Source organism: Mus pahari, chromosome 13 (assembly GCF_900095145.1).
Source record: "Mus pahari chromosome 13, PAHARI_EIJ_v1.1, whole genome shotgun sequence".
NCBI lineage: Eukaryota > Metazoa > Chordata > Mammalia > Rodentia > Muridae > Mus > Mus pahari.
In genome coordinates this window covers 709,413-724,035 of record NC_034602.1, presented here as the reverse complement: position 1 = coordinate 724,035, position 14,623 = coordinate 709,413, and the positions used below count along the sequence as shown (strand labels likewise).

General features: G+C 42.9%; 1 protein-coding gene across 5 annotated transcripts in view; it reads right to left on the bottom strand.

The window, feature by feature from the left end:
* The window catches only part of Sptbn1 (spectrin beta, non-erythrocytic 1), a 169,275-nt gene extending 155,428 nt beyond the window's left edge, over positions 1–13,847 (bottom strand). The window contains exon 1 of one of the 5 annotated variants that reach the window (XM_021211374.2): positions 13,626–13,847. The gene's annotated coding sequence lies outside the window, so the exon portion shown is untranslated. Of the gene's footprint in view, positions 1–4,028; positions 4,048–12,684; positions 12,706–13,215; positions 13,254–13,421; positions 13,441–13,625 lie in introns of those variants that run through there. The other 4 variants (XM_029545478.1, XM_029545476.1, XM_029545477.1 and 1 more) reach the window with 4 other exon arrangements.
* Positions 13,848–14,623: the final 776 nt, after the last annotated feature.

The window sequence follows — 14,623 nt, the reverse complement described above, 5'->3', positions numbered from 1 at the left end:
GATTTTATTCATTATTAGAGTGGCTACTCCAGCTTGTTTCTTGGGACCATTTGCTTGGAAAACTGTTTTCCAATCTTTTACTCTGAAGTACTGTCTGTCTTTGTCACTGATGTGGGTTTTCTGTATGCAGAAAAATGTTGGGTCCTGTTTACATATCCAGTCTGTTAGTCTATGTCTTTTTTATTGAGGATGTTAAGAGATATTAAGGGAAAGTGATTGCTACTTCCTGTTATTTTTGTTGTTAGAGGTGGAANTATGTTTGTGTGACTATCTTCTTTTAGGTTTGTTGAAAGATTACTTTCTTACTTTTTCTAGGGTGTAGTTTCCATCCTTGAGGTGGAGTTTTCCATCTATTATCCTTTGTAGGGCTGGATTTGGGAAAGATACTGTGTAAATTTGGTTTTGTCATAGAATATCTTGGTTTTCCTGTCTATGGTAATTGAGAGTTTTGCTGGGTATAATAGCCTGGACTGGCATTTGTGTTCTCTTAGGATCTATATGACATCTGCCCAGGATCTTCTAGCTTTCATAGTCTCTGGGGAGAAGTCAGGTGTAATTCTGATAGGTCTGCCTTTGTATGTTCCCTGACCTTTTTCTCTTAATATTCTTTCTTTGTTTTGTGCATTTGGTGTTTTGATTATTATGTGATTAGAGAAATTTCTTTTCTGGTTCAGTATATTTGGAGTTCTGTAGGCTTCTTGTATGTTCATGGGCATCTCTTTCTTCAGGTTAGGGATGTTTTCTTCTATAATGTTGTTGAAGATATTTAAGTTGGGAATTTTCACACTCTTCTATACCTATTATCCTTAGGTTTGATCTTCTCATTGTATCCTGGATTTCCTGGATGTTTTGGGTTAGGAGCTTTTGCATTTTGCATTTTCTTTGACTGTTGTGTCAATGTTTTCTATGGTATCTTCTGCACCTGAGATTCTCTCTTCTATCTCTTGTATTCTGTTGGTGATGCTCGCATCTATGACTCCTGATCTCTTTCCTAGGTTTTCTAACTCCAGAGTTGTCTCCCTTTGTGATTCCTTTATTGTTTCTATTTCCATTTTTAGATCTTGGATGGTTTTTTTTCATTTCCTTTACCTGTTTGATTATGTTTTCCTGTAATTCTGTTAAGGTATTTTTGTGTTTCCTCTTTAAGGGCTTCTAGCTGTTTACCTGTATTCTCATGTATTTATTTAAGGGAATTATTTATGTCCTTTTTAAAGTCCTCTATCATCATCATGAGAAGTGATTTTAGATCTGAATCTTGCTTTTCCAGTGTGATGGTGTATCCAGGACTTGCTATTTCTATGGTGGGAGAATTGGGTTCTGATGATGCCAAGTAACCTTGGTTTCTGTTGCTTATGTTCTTATGCTTGCTTCCTGCTATCTGATTGTCTCTAGTGCTACCTGCCCTCACTACATCTGACTGGAGCTTGTCCTTCCTGTGATCCTGATTGTCTCAGAACTCCTCAGAGTTCAGCTGTCTCTGGGATCCTATAATTCTGGGATCCTGTGATCCTGAAATCCTGGGTGTGTCAGAGCTCCTGGAAGTCAAGCTGCCTCTGGGACCCTGAGATCCTGGTGTGACCACGCTCCTGGGATCCTGGGATCCTATGATCCTGGGCATGTTAGAGTGCCTGGGAGTGGAACTTCCTCTGGGTGTTGCGGGACTGGCTGTAGAGTTCAAGCCCAAGGTCTACTCAGGGCACCAACCCACACTGGAAGGAACATGTGCCACTTGTTAGGGCAGAATTCCTGGGTGCCTGGGTCCTGCTCGTCCCAGTTACTTCCAGTGTTGGGACAGATGTTGTAAATACTGCATTTTTAAAAGCATTTTATCTGCAGACTCCCCAAACTACCTGGCTATTTGGATTTTTCCCAAAGGCAGCTCCCATCTCTCTTTATAGACCCTTCTAGCTCTATGGCATCAAAAGGCCCACACCTGTACAGGACCCATTGTAAAGAAAGCTCCTTAAGGTACCTTGTTTTTACTAGTTTGGCTTTAAAAACATGACTTTTTACTGGAAAGAGCTGAAAGAACACAGTTGCAAAATTAATATAACATAGAACGTGTTTGCTTTCTTATATCCCACAACCACTAGACACAGTAGGCTGGATCCTTTCACATCAATCACCAACCCCCCAAAAATGCTTCATGGGCTGGCCTACATTAATTGAAGTTCTCACTACTCAAATTTCACTATCTTGGGTCAAGTTAACAAGATACTAACCAGGATAGTACAATACTAGCCAGTAATACGTATTGCAAACAAATTATCAATGAATATATTGTTAACCCCCCCCCCCCAAAAAAAGTAAGACTCTATAGGGTGGTACCCAATGCCCTTTATTAAATATCTAAAGTGCCAGAACCCCGATTTTTATTTAAGTCCTAAATCAGCATATTTGTAGTAAGTGGGTAAGTGTAGGAGCAGAACCACAAGGGAAATGTATGGGAAGGTACTACCAATGCGCCCAGGAAAACCATGAATCCCATCATTTGCATGGAGGCAGCTTAGTCCAAGAGACTGAATTTACACTGAACCCCAAATGAATATCAGAATGTTGTTCTGAGTGGGGAATATGACGCCTTACTGCTTAAAAAAGTCTTAGTGCTCACCAATGTTTAAAGGAGAAAAAATTAGAATCCTCACTTGCCTACTTATACTCTTAAAGACCACCTCAACAAAAAGCAAACCACTAAAAGAGGAAGGCAATCACCTCCACTTCCTAGTAGTTCATTTACACGAACAATTTTGCTCAAGTCAAACGACAACTTTCAAGACCTACAGCTATTTTAAGGCACGCCTAAGTTGCATTAGTGCCTGCCACACAGCTTGTGCCCAATCTTTTTGGCAGTGCTCCAACACATTCCAATGTCTTCTCTCCAGCCCTGCTGGAGTCACATCCCATTCATCGCTAAAGACACACAGGGTAATACACTGCTACATTTCACCACACACTGCCATTTATCCCTGTCAACTCACTCTGAACAAACCCTTGCTAGGAAAAAAAAACTCAGTCCACCCTCTGTGTGAATGCAGCTTAGTCCAAATGTACAACTCATACTGCCCGCCCAACAAATATTAGAATATTGCTTGATGTTAGAAGAAATACTCTGCGTTTGCTCACAGAAACTCAAGACTCTCTAACTATAAGGAAGGAGCAAACATGGAAAAGAAAGACCATATCAAAAGAAGGACACTGGACCTCTGCTGCTTAGTCCTAGGCCGGTGGACCCTGCCTGTACTTGTAGCACACACTATTAACTGGGTGTAGTCTAAAAGATAATTCTAGTTTTTAATGTGCTCCATTACTACTACCAAGAAAGAAAAGTTGAGCATAATAATACATCTTGTAAAAGTCGAGCATTGTTCCCTAAATGTTAATATTTGGGGAAAAAATAAAGTCCTCTTCAAAAACAAAGAGAAGTGGCTAACCACATGTTGCAACATTCCATTCTGTGGAAAAAAATATATCTTATGAGCACATTTGAGACTTTTGCTCAGCTGCCAAACATTCCAGCATGAGGCCAACTACTCCTGTGTTACATTAAATGTCTAGTGAAAGTAGAAAATACTGAGGAACAATTCTGAAGCATGATCCATTCAAGTCACAATTTCATGTCATCAAATTTCCTTTTGCAAGAGGCAGCCCAGCAATAATATAAGCTACCATTATATGAGAAAACACACAAACACTAATAATTCATAAGAAAAATACATACAAAATAAGACTAATATACATAAACAACTTTCTTCAAAATAAGATGTAAATTGGCCTGATCTCTTGTTATGCTTCTCCCTTTCAAGATCCAAGCAAGTTTTTTTTAGAACGCCTCTGAATGCTGATGTTCAAGCTGTCAGGAACAAAATATAAGTGAGAAATTAGCTGATTATCAAGGAAAGTCAACAATTCCTTTAGCAATGGGTTTTGATCTTAAAACAAGCAATCAAATTGACCACAAAAGCCCTATCTTTAAAAATAACCAAAAACATTAAAAAACTTCTCTTCAGAAACAAACCAGAATGGTTAACCTCATATTGGTAGATTTCATGTTCTGGGATCTTTCCTTCCCAAATGACACATAAATGTCTTTGCTCTGGATTAAGGTCTTTTTTTCAGCTCCACCCCAAAGATAAACTGGGAATCTGTGGACAGCTGACAGCATAGAGCTGTCAAGTGCTGTGAGATGGACCAGGCCCCTTTCTGAGATGCCACCTGACTGATACCTCTCCCTGGACACCACATGCTTCTCAAAATAGTGGCAGGTGCTCTCATGCACTCAGAAGTCCAGCCAAGGCCACATTCTAGCTCCCTGCTCTCATCCAGCCTGGGCCACTGGGACCCTTTGGCAATGCTTGGGCTGGCTGCCACCTCAATGTCAAGACTCAACATTTGTAGCTGCCGAAAGGTCAGGCTGAGGTCTCTACCCAGTGCAGCAGGACAGACAAAGCCATCAAGGGTTTCTCCTAATGTGTTTCTGCCATTTGCTAAGAAGGTTCCAGTTAGGTTGGAAGATTCTGAATCCTGCATCTGTGTGAAAGAAGTCTACCCAGTGCTGTCCAATGCCACCACCAGCACAGCCCCCAGTCACTGCCATTTAAAACACTTTCTGTTTAAGTCAAGAAAAATAACAGCATTTGCCATTTTTCTGGAGGCCCACCACCCCAAACAAGACTAACAACAAACCTAAAGTGCCAACAGAAATAGCTAGAAATGACTCACTTTGGTTTTCTGCTAAAAGGTTTTTCTGCTTTCTTTCCCTGTTTCCATTAATTCCAGTTTGTCAGAAAGGGGCAAGCCACAAGACCAAGGCAACAAAGTCCCGTGCCTTCTATCTGATGTCCTAGGGATCACCAAGCTGGCCTACCTATCAAGTATATCTATTGTTTTTTTTTCTTACTAAAATGAGATCTACAGTTATCTTCCCAAGTCAAGTAATTCAAAGACCCTAAGAAAACAAAGATCTAATATACACTTTCAACAGTAACAACTAAGTTCAATGCAGTAAAATGTATTACAATAAAATCCAGGCTGTATAGCCACATCTATTCTGTTAGCAACATATTATGGGATAGTTGCTTCAATGACTCTAAAATCTGAGGACAGAAAGCAAAATCAGTGTCCAGTCCATCTGGAGATATCTCTCAAGGGAACCAATCAACTCTGATGGGAATTCCTTTCAAAACAAAACAGAAAGCACACATTACCTAATGAGAACTTCATGTCTGGTAATTTTCCACTAGAGAGAAATATCTATCATGAACACATTTTGGATTCTGTTCTGTTACCACCTTTAACTTCTTAAAAGAATAGAGCACCAGACAGTGTTCATGTATGGGATGTAATCAGCACTGCTGTGTTGCCATGCTTTTGTAGAGATGGAAGACTGAGCATCATGTGATTACACAGACTGTCAAGCCCCTGTAACTTAGTTTAAGATCTGATGACTGGTCCTTACTATGAATTGGTGAGATACTTGGAGGGAGGAGAGTATTAAACACCAAAATGTTAATGTTCAGTGTCTGCTTCTGGGTTGTGAGATACTTGATCATCTGCATTCTTTTGTGTTCACCTTCATTTTCCAAACTACATAGAACATTCATCTACTATTTTGATAATAAAATTATTTTTAAAATACCTTTGAGCCAGCAGGAATAGTGATTCAGGCCTCAAATCCCAGCCCTTGGAAGACGGTGGCAATCAGATTAGTTCATGTTCTGGGCCAACCTGAGCTATACAGTAAGTTCTAGGACAGCAAGCTACCCAACAAGGCTCTGTCTCTAAAACAAAAACTAAAACAGAAACCAAACCCATACACACACACACACACCACACACACACACACACACACCCTAGAGGTCAACCTAGGTGTCTTCCTCAGGAGCCATCCATCTTTTCTAAACTTGTACTTTAAAACAGCTTTTCCTGCATGTATGTATGTCCATCACGTGACAGCCTGGTACCCTCAGAGGCCAGAAGAGGGAGCTGGGTCCCCTAGAATTAGAGTTATAGAAAGTTGTGAGCTGCCATTTGGGTGCTGGGAACTGAACCTGGGTTCTCTGAAAAAGAAGCCAATGCTTTTCATTGCTGAGGTATCTCTCTAGCCCACACTGTACTTTTTGAAACAATGTTTAATTGGTCTGGAGCTCACCAATTAGGACAGGCTACATAGCCAACATGCACCAAGAATCCACCTGTCTGCATATCTCAACACTGAAATTACAAGCTTTTTTATATGAGTTTGGAGGGACGACTAAACTTAGGACTTCAGGCTGGTAGCAAGCACTTTTCTAACTAAGGTATCTACCAGCTCTATATTGTATATTTCTGTTACAATGATTTGTACTAATTCATGCTTTTCTGAAAGCATATGTTCTTTACAAACAATTGGAGAGAAATCTAATATACCATCTACATTAACAGACATTATAAAAAATCGAGAGTACTTAAAAAGTGGTGAGGAAAAAAGAATATTTTAATACTATTAATTATCTACAGAAAAGCTTTCATATACTCCAGATTAAAAATACAATCCCAGGCCAAAATAAGCTTCCTTTCATAAAGAATGTATGTTTTCCTCTCCTTTCCCTTTAATCAAACAGAAATAAGAATAAACATGTCTTACCTGGCAAAGAACATTTCAGAAAAACATACAGCATCTTAATCTTCAGACCTTGTCTTCAAAACACACTCTCTCTCTCTCTCTCTCTCTCTCTCTCTCTCTCTCTCTCTCTCTCTCACACACACACACACACACACACACACACACACACACACACGAAAAACTGTGTCTTCAAGATCTACCCAAGAGGGTAGGGAGAGAAGAAACTTTTTGCTGAGCCAAAGGCCATAGCCATTAGGGATCCATGGCCTCCTAGATACTGTTTTGCAGACTTGTAGCCCAGTTCCTACATCTTTTCCCATGCTCTACAAAAGTGACAAGGCCTAACGAAACTGTGCATTTGCATGAGGAATAAAGAGCTCTTTTAAAAATTAGTATACTTTATCCTTTCATTACTAACACTACTTTCCTCTAAATTCTGGTAGAAAAAAAAATTAAGCACAGGACAAAGAGCTTGTCAAAGTCACACGTGTGCTGTAAAGGTCTTTTATCTTCCGAGTACAGCATATATATTACTATAATGTATGCATCATTCTGGGGTTTAGTAACTAATTTTTATTCAAATTTAAGTCATTCAAACCTTTATAATGGCTCAGCACTTACTTCCAAGCATGATGATCTGACTTCGGTTCCAGAGCCACACGACAGAAGAGAGAATGGGCTCTTACAAAGTATTCTCTGACCTCCATGTGCACATACATGTGCTCTCAGACATAGACACACACACAATTTTTTAATTTTAAATTTAAGCCATGCAATGCTACCAGAATATCTTCAAATCCCAGCAGAATATATTCAAGAACAATTTACCAAATCCAAGTAATAATGCAAAGCAATCTCAGAGTAGCTGTGAATGGAGAACATTAATGACATAAATGCTTCCTGGGTGAAAAGAACAGTTCATGAAGCGATATAAATATATGCGTTTTTCACATACCATAACCTAAACCGATTAAAGGTTTGTTTCTAGCAAGTGCTCATTACAGCCTGCGTTAATACATAAATCCCATCAGTCAGAGTCTTCTATAAAAACAGATGTTAGAATAAGCAATTTAATAGGTCTCGATGTAAAAACATTTATTTTTTTGCCATGCAATATCAAAGAAATTTGTAACTCATACAGATTAAGCATTCCTAAAAGGAAAAGCAAGTGAACTGAACATCTACTATGTGCTCAGCATTCTGAATTGGTGTTCCCTGATAGACAGATGAGGAAGCATTATTTGGGTTCTCTGATGAAGAAGGTAAGTATGGCTAGGCACACATAGCTAACAACTAAGAACACGCAGGACCCAGGATCAGATGTTCGTTCTTTCCAGGGTAAGGGTTTTGTTTCTGCAGCAACAAAATCATCACAAAAAACTGGATTCTGACTTCATTGATATTACTAATTCATTAAAAAATTATTTGATTTCCCTTCAAAAACAGGAATAAGCAGGCAATATTTGTAACGTATCATCTGCAATGTTTAATAGTGGGCAAGCTACCTACAGGAGCCCTACAAATCCACAAAAAACATTTTAAAGAAAAGTGAGTCAAAATCTGAAGAAGCATTTCAGAAGACAGAGTTCAAATGCTCAGTAATAGAAATACTCCATCTTAGTAATCAGAAAATTACAAATAAAAAATTTTAAACAAATACTAAATGGATTCATATTTTTAAATTTTTTTAAATTTATATATGTGTATATACTGTGGCTATCTTCAGACACACCAGAAGAGGGCATCAGATCATGGTTGTGAGCTACCATGTTGCTGCTGGGAATTGAACTCAGGACCTCTGGAAGAGCAGTCAGTGCTCTTACCACTGAGCCATCTCTCCAGCCCCCTAGGATTAAGATTTTTTAAAGTTAGGAAGTGAACTTAGGTTCTAGAACAAACACATTTCCCTTCCACCCCTCAAATCACTCTGGAGACAACTTGGCACCCTCTGCCGAGGCTGATGATGACATTATATTCTGTGATCCAAAAGGACTCATTTTTTGAGCAATATGTGTATGCTGTCACATGTATACGAGGAAACAAGTACCCACACCACTCGCGGCTGCTCTCTGACTGACAGTAAGAAAGCTAGAGCCGACCTACATATTCAACTACAGGAGACTGAATGAATGAGTTGGGACTGTATAGAATACTACCAGCACTAGAAATGAGCACATTTATTTAATTTAGATGTTACTTTAAAATATAAGTCAGATAATATATAAAATATAATTTTGTTTATATAAAGTTAAAAATATACAAAAATCAAGATTTAAGAAAGCTAACCTACAAACAAGGCAATGATAAGTATATAATTGAAGATGGGACCAGAGGCGGAGCACAAGGTTCATTTTGAACTAGGTTCATTGGCCTCTGATTCTTTTAATATGTACTTGAGAAATACTGCTTATATTCACAACTCAATAATCAATACTAATTTGGGAGAAACAGCTCTAAGGGAGAAATGGAGCCAGGGTAGGACTAGATGCAGAGGCTGTAAAGGGTCTGAGTGCTTCAGGCTCCAGCTTCCCTCTCAAAGCCCTCTTCTGCTGGTGATAATTTTTAAACTTCGGAAGTCTTCTAGGAAGGAATGTAAAACACTATTGATCTAGATAGCCAAAAACAAATAGGACTCTCCAGGTTTCTTCATCTAGTGGCAGGAAACACACACATGTACACACACATAGCCAGATATTTCAGTTTTATGGTGAAGAAAGAATAAAGGAAACCATGAAATTTTAAATTCATTACCCCTCAAGTCTATATGTGTGCAAGATAGGAGGGGCAGGCCAAGTGCACATGTGGAGGCCAGAGGACAACTCTGCTGGTCTCTTCTCATTTCCTTCCACCATTACACAGCTTGGGAAATAGAATTCAGGATGTCCGGATGTTTTTGATAGTTTGGAAAAGCAGGGCAGAGTTCCTTAACCGAATGTTCAAACACGTCATGTATTTTATTTAAAAGCAGAGACTGAGCAGGAAGTTCTGGAGTGGACTCAAGAGGGTGCATTCATAACAACCTACTGAAGGATTCTGCTAATTTCCAAAGACCGTATCTGACTTTTAAAATATTTATTTTAATTATATGTATTGTGTGTGTGCTCATAAAGTCATATTCCCTGAAACTGGAGTTACAGGCAGTTGTGAGCTTCCTAGAATGGGTGCTGGAAACAAACTGAGACTGTTCTTTGTTAGAGTTGTGTACACTCTTAACTGAGCCATGACTCTAGCCCCTGAAATGATATGTTAAAATAAAAAATATGTGTCTGTCCACTTGGAATAAGTTTTAGTCAATAGTTTAAAAAAATGTTATTCCTACACTATATAAGCTTGAACGTGAATGGCATAACTACTACCAAAACACTTGGTCTTTTTGAAGAAAAGGTGCTTGGATAAAACATACAGACTGAAGCTTACAAGGAGAATCCTCAGAGCTATAGTAGTAGCATTTTTAACTGAGACACTAGCTCTTTCCTCATGGAAGGTTGGTGTGCATTCCCAATAACCTGCAGGAGAATCCAGGGCTACATAAGGAAATCCGCAGAACGTTAGAAAAGGCTCATTAAAAGGAACCGTTGTTCGGGTCATAATTAAAGCAGTATTACTACTGAGCACTAAGGTTAATAAGTTAAAAGAAATACAAGAACTTGGACTGTAAGGCTATCACTAAAAATATGCTCTTTAGTTAGGATGACAGGAAGGTCACTTAAGCCCGAGTTTGAGATCAGTGGTTCCTGTCTCAAAAACAACTAAGTAAAAATGAGGATCTTAAGATGAAAAACTTTAAATTATTTTAACAACAAAACACTCAACAGCAATTGCCCCTCATGTTTAACCAAAAAAAATTTTTTGTAGTAAAATCCTTGTCTCAAAATAGTACCTCCACATGGACCATTACACTTTCATACATGAAGACAAAAAAAAAAAAATCAAATTGTCTAGTAAATGGCAGGTCTCTGCTAAGGATGATCCAGTTCCTACATCACTGACAGACCTCTCTCTGGGCTCTTCACCAATGTGAGATGACCCAGGGACACTGCTTCTGCTGCCCAGAACTTTCCATTATGGCAGATTAAAGTTTTGGTCACTGTGGAGATACCAGGTGCTTAACCCAACAGAATTCTGCAGCTGGTGTGTAAGTTAGAACAGCTAAACCTCCTGTGACATCAGCACAGAGTATTTTTTTTTTTACAACATAGTAAATCTAAAATGTCTGCATAGTCCATGCATGAAACACTAAAAAAAAATAATAAAATCTTTATGCAGATAGCCAACACAGCTGTGAAGCTCAAATCCACAAAGTCCCATCTTCGAACAGCCCAAATAATGTACACACACACACACACACACACACACACACACACACACCACATACCACACACATCACACATATATACAACACACAAGACCACACACAAAATACAAACATACCACACACTACAGATACACTACAGGCACGCACACACATAATACATACTATAGACATATCACACTCACACACCACACACTACAGACACATCACAGGCACATCCATTACAGACACATCAGACACACATACACCACACACATATACATACTATACACATACATTACACACCACAAACACCACATACACACATCAGATAACTACACACTACAGACATAAACCACATACACCACATACCACACACACACCACATACCACACACATACATATCACACACACTATACACCACATACATACCACACACACATACCAGACACCACATACTACAGACACACCACAGACACACATCACACATACAAATATACTACACACATACACTAAAGCACACACACATACCACATATACATACCAGAGACCAAACACTATAGACATACCACAGGCACACACACCACACACACACCCCACATATATCACATACACATACCAGACACATTCCACTCAATAGTCATTCCCCACACACACCATATACCACAGATACACCGTACATAGACCACACATACTTACTACATACACTCCACACATATCACAGACATTCCACACATACGCAGACACTACACACCCCACAGTTTACAGGCTGTTCTACTCTGTACTAAGAGATTTATCAGATATTAAAAAACAAAAAACAAAAGCAGGCTCACCCCTGGCTTTGGAGAGCTGACTTTCCTTTCCAGTTAGTGTACTGAAGTCTGTCTCTCACATGTACATTTTCAGAAAGCTTGAATTGACATTTGAAATCTATCCCACATGCCACCTCATACCTCATAAATGAAATACAGAACTGGCAGCTTAATGGGGCATTTTCCTGTGTAGACACTTAAATGATCTTGAGAACCGTCTCAACAGTAGAGGCCTCAACCCTCCTCCCCAGCCACATCTATACAAATATATACACAAAAATATATATAAATACCATAAACGAAGCCAGTAACCCCATTAATCATGTCTGGAGGCTTCACCTGACTACCTGAACCTACAAGTCTGATTCTGGAGAAAACCAATTCACTATCAATCATGACACTTATCAAAACATCCTTAATAGAGAATCCAAATAAATAACTGTGCTTGCTTGCAGAAAAAGCATATTAAAAACCAGATTAAAAGAGTCTCACACAATTTTCTTTTAAAACAACTAGCTGAATCCAAAATTTAGTAAATGTTTTCAGGAGCATATGATCTAAAATGAAAAATCATTTCACTTCAAAGATGGTTTCCTAAAGGAAAAATCCATTTTCTCAGAAATGATGAAAGGAAGAGAACTAACTACAACATCATGGCTACGACAATCTAATTAATAATCACCAACTTTCCACAAATAATGGAATCAATGTCCATCTGGTTTGTGGCTATGGTTAATGGGCAATGCACAGAAAATCGGCATCACCACACCAAATGCACCATTGCCTGGGGTGTTCTTCTGCAGCCCCTCCCTCCCGTGCTGTCCCTCCTTAGCATCAGGCTCCCTTCTGCATCAGCAGGCCAGCAGCTTTTGCCTGCATCACTGCTGCAGGGTGCGCCTAGGTGCCCACACCCACCGGGAGGGGCCGGAGAGGTCACTCCCAAAGTGAAGGCTGCCCCAAAGGCTGCCCCCCTCGCATACCTAGGGTGACCTGCTCCTCGCGACTCTACAACACTCTGACTCTAGTCTCTCCACAGCAGCACCGCAAGGTATTAGCAGCAGCTCTGGGCGCCAACAAAGCGCTGTCCTGGGCCTGGGTGGGGCCGGGCGGGGGCCGCAGGCGCCAAGAAGCTGTGCCAAGCCCGGTCGGCGAGAAGCCCGGAGACTGCGATACTGCTGCATTGTGCTGCATCACGGCGAGGGCACCGTAAGCCATCCATCTTGCCAACAACACACATCCCCGCCCCAAAAGCCCGCATCGAATCCATCTTCTCTTCTGCTGAAGCACTCCCACACATCCCTTTCCTCACTAAGTGCCCCGGCTGGACTGCAAAAATAAAGGGCAATGCTTTCCGTACAGCCTCCCCTCATTAGATGGTACCACCTGGCACCTCTCCTGTCACCAAAACAAAGGGAAGGCTCCCTCGGCGAGGCTACGGTGAGCCAGTGACCAGAGGGCACCCAGCCCACCTTCCCTAAGCAGGGCCCGAGGGTCCTTGCGCCCGCACGAACCTGTTGAAGACCCGGTGGCAGGACGCTAGGGCAGGCGCCCCACCCCAGGGCGGCTCCCCCAGCCCTGCGCGGGCGCGGAACTGGGCGAGGCGGGGGCGGCGGGGCTGCTGCAGAGCAGCACGGACCACGCCTGCCCGCAGCCCCACACCGTTACTCGCAGAGCCTGGAAGAGGCCCCGGGAGACCCCCCCCCCACTCGGCACGCACCCCCTTGACAGGACCCAGTGCGTCCGGGGGACAAGCGACCTCACTGCGGAGCCCGTCGCGTCCGGAGGGCCGGCTCCCCGCCCCCACGGCCTCCGGGGTGCAGGGCAGCAGCAGCGTCATGCGCCCCGGCCCGCGCCCCTCCTCCGCTCGCCCGCAGGCAGCCCCGGGTGAGTTGGCATCCTCCTGCCTCGGCCCTTGACCTACCTCCGGAGGTGGGGTGGGGGGTGGGGGCCGGGGTCCCGTCCTCCTCCCGCTCCTCGGCGGCCGGGCCGGTAGGCCGGGGAGGCGACTTCGCAGGGCTGTCGGCGGCTGGGGCCGGGGCTCACAGGACGGGACCAGTGGGCGCTGCTGCGCGGGGCTGCGCGCTCGCTCCGGGCAGAGAGGCGGCCGGGGGAGGGACTGGAGGAATCTGCAGCCTGGACGGCGACAGCTGCACAGATTCCGGGGGCTGGGCGGGCGCGGGGCGGGGAGGAGGGAGGAGAAAACGCGCGGGCGGGGGCGGGGGCGCGGGGNGGGGNGGGGAGAGGGGCGCGGGCGCGGGCAGGCTCGGCCGCGGGAGCGCGCACACGCCTCCCGCACCACTCAAGCCTCCGCGGCTTCTCCCTGTCGCGCGCCCTCCGCCCTGCGCGCAGCCCTACTGCCGGGCAGCCGCCCACCCAGAGATGGTTCGATGCGGCGGGGAACAGCGAGCGCGTGCACGCTCTCCGGAGCTCTGGCGCTTCCTCAGCCCCCGGCCTCGCACCCTGCGCCAGGGTCTGGCCTGGGCGGGGTGGGTACCGCTGCAACCGCTGCTGCGAGAGCAAAAGGACAATGGAGGCTTTTGTCCTTGCATCCAGTGAGGGCCAATTACTCGTTTAATTTGAGGCTAATTCGATTATCGCCATTGAAAAAGACAGGCTAATTTTCTCGGTTACTTGTGCAGCCTCTTCTCCCCTGCGACGTTCGCCTTTAGAAAAGGAGTTGCACCGGGAGGTTAGGGTGAGTCTTTGGTTGCTTGGTTGGAGCTCAGTGATGATGTCCAGCTTGAAGACCGATGACGGTGACCTCTACGAGAGAAGCTTTGGGCGTTGGAGCCAGTCATGTGTGTTCTTCAAACGGTTAATGTTTTCCTCCATGTGAATGCTTTTTCACTTTTCCTCTCGAAGGTAGTTGGGAACGGCCTACAAGTGGTTTATCCAATTCTTGCCTCATGGCTAAGCACA